The 3,194-nt window shown below is 37.3% G+C and overlaps 1 long non-coding RNA gene across 1 annotated transcript in view; it reads right to left on the reverse strand.

Moving 5' to 3' along the window:
• Nucleotides 1–3,194, reverse strand: part of LOC111085928 — a 24,107-nt gene that overhangs the window by 502 nt on the left and 20,411 nt on the right. The window lies entirely within an intron of this gene.

Here is a 3,194-nt window from a genome sequence, read left to right on the forward strand (position 1 = left end):
CCAAACGTGCTCGCCCTTTCAACCGTGGGGGCGTTATTATGTGACGGTCAATCCCACTATTCGTTGGTAAAGGGCAGCCCAAGAGTTGGTGATGACTAGCTGCCTTCTCTCTAGTCTTACACTGCTAAATTGGGGACGGCTAGCGCAGATAGCCCTCGTGTAGCTTTGCGCGAAATTCAAAAACAAACAAACCAAAACCTAAAATGTCTTATTAGAACAGTCAGTCTTATTAGAGAGTCAGACCTAATTACACAAGCATCAAAACTAACTGTAACGAACAAGAACTTATAGCACGGTATTTTTAAAACCATCTTGGAGTTAACAGAAAAAATACAAAATTTAGTCAAAAACAATATGGTCGGCAGACTTTACGTGGTTTCCAAACTTTACTGCAACTTAAACAGAATACACTATACAGATAGAAACTATCTGCATCGGCCATGACACACCATATACGATAGTGGAAACTGCTTGTGTATATGTAGAAATCTGTTTTTTTGTTTTTGTAAATAAGCACAAAGCTACACAAAGGGCTATCTGTGCTCTGCCCACCACGAGCATCGAAACCCGAATTTTTGCGTTGTAAGTCCGCAGACATACCGCTGCGCCACTGGGGGGCGTAGAAATCTGAAACATTTCCTATGATTCTCTGTATTATGTGTACTCATCCCAATATCCCTACATCAACAGTATTCATGAGTTGTTTACACAGAATAAACAGCCGCTACACTATTATGAATAGGAAGATGTCCCTTTAGTTATCGGCCTTAGCATGATACATTGTGTTTGTTGTTTGTAATATGAGAACCGAGAAAACAAATAACGCTTGATTAAAATGACCTTTGAAACGAATATTCCTGTGTCATAAGTGAGCTCTCTGTAACTAATTAATTTGATATCAAAACACAGAAAATCTTAGAACTATTTATTTTGTTTTCGTTAGTAAGTTTGTTTTATCGGGATGTTTTTCCTTTCACCAGTTTTTACTGTAACTGAAGAAGAAAAGTTTTGGTTTTACTTGATTCAGATTGTAATAATCCTTCTACTTTTTAATGTTGTTTGAAACATTTGCTTTATTTTCGAAAATGTTTGGTTTAAAAAGTATAAACTATATATTCATATAAAAATTCAAAAATAAAATACACTTTGAATATCTTTTTTTCTCTTTCAAACGTATATTTGATCGATCTGATGAAAAAATGTTTCGAATAAAACCTCATACGGTAGCTAAACGCTTCGTCACCTAATTAGTACGTGCATAAATTGAATAACGATATTCCCGACGTCGGTATCTACTATCTAGCGAAACCAAAGATAGTGGAAATTCATTCCGACTGTTGGTAGATATATATCCGAATTTGGAATTGTCTGTGGTATTCATAACGTTCTCAAAACACATATGACAAATGGGAAAATTTAATGAAATAATGTTTGTAAAGTTTGTTTATTGTTTATTTTGAATTTCGAGCAAAACTACACGAGGGCTATCTGCGCTAGCTGTCCCTAATTTAGCAGTGTAAGACTAGAGTGGACCCGGCATGGCCAGGTGGTTAGGGCGCTCGATTCGCAAACTGAGGGTCGCGGGTTCGAATCCCCGTCACACCAAACATGCTCGTCCTTTCAAAGAGGGAAGGCTGTCAAGTGGGTTGCATCCTTGACGTAAGAAACAGCTTTAGAAACGATGGCAGATCTTGCTCTGCCATCGGCTCAACGGTCCGCAAGGACTATGAGAAACATAAAAAAAAAGATTAGAGGGAAGGCAGCTAGTCATCACCACCCACCGCCAACTCTTGGGCTACTCTTTTACCAACGAATAGTGGGATTGACCGTCACATTATAACGTCCCCACGGTTGAAAGGGCGAGCATGTTTGGTGGGAGGGGGATTCGAACCACGACCCTCAGATTGCGAGTCGAGCGCCCTAACCATCTGGCCATGCCGGGCCTGTTTGTAAAGAAACGAGGACACATTCAGGTGACATTCCCCCAATCATTCTCGAATTACAATAACAACCACGCTTGTTTTCCTCTTGTTAACATAATGTATGGTTTTATGAGAACTAAAATGAAAATAAAATAATTAATGTAATGATTTATATTCAGTGAACAGTACTTTTTCTATCAAAATGATAAAATTTCCAAACTCCCGATTGCCACAATTTGATCAAGTTAGTTAAATCAGTATGAAAAGGGTGTTATGTTTTGTATATCTTAGCAGTGCTACCCAATGTCGCGTGTTGATTGAATTTTATCTGTTTGTCGGTTTCATGAAAAGCGTAGTGTATGACTAAGAACCATTATGTTTTGCTCTGAAATCAAAATTGAGTTTCATAGTATTCAAGAATTTTTGCTTAAAAGTCATGGATTTGGGTATACATTCTGCCTTTCCAAAAACCCACATTTTAATAGCGTAGTTTTCAAAATAAAACAAAAAATAAGCTTTATAAAGCTCTGAAAGGCCGCTAAGAATTTTTAAAGAATACTTTTTAAGACAGCCTTTATACTGATTTCTTTTACTCAGTAAAAGTGTATTCCAGTGAGACATGAAAATATCGATAACATACATTTAACATAATAGTGTTACGACAGCGGAAGTCACGTGACGCTAGTAACACGTCATGAGATTCTAGAAAGATCATGTCCTTTAGTGAAGCCTGGAGTGTTCTCCAGACGCCCTCTATTTACTATATAAGCCGGTAAATAAAGTGACGGCAATAAGAGATTCTATAGCAGACAGAGAGATTGAAGATATAGACGGGCAATTGTGTTAAGCGTGGTAGTAAATAAAGTGCGTGAAACGTTCGTTGTAAATTATAGCGTGTGTTGAGGTTAAGGTGACTGTGAAAATTAAGTGTATTGCAAGGTTGAATTGAGAAAGAATAAACTAGTTTTATTTAAGAAAGGAATTGTGTCGCTAAAGTTTCTTCCGAAAGAAATTATACGGGAAATTAATTAACGACCAGAGACGTAACAAATTGGTGTCAGAGAGTGGGACTGAAAAAAAAAAAGAAAACGAAGATGGAAACGAGAAGCGGCAAATCAAACTTCAGCTTAGCAGATTTTATGGCAGCAATACAAGAACAGCAAAAGAAACCAGAAGAACGAGAAAATTAACAAGAAGAGAGATTACAGCAGTTGTTGGATGAAAAAGAAAAGAAATCAGAAGAGAGATTACAGCAGTTGTTGCAGGAAAAAG

Source organism: Limulus polyphemus, unplaced genomic scaffold, assembly GCF_000517525.1.
Source record: "Limulus polyphemus unplaced genomic scaffold, Limulus_polyphemus-2.1.2 Scaffold720, whole genome shotgun sequence".
NCBI lineage: Eukaryota > Metazoa > Arthropoda > Merostomata > Xiphosura > Limulidae > Limulus > Limulus polyphemus.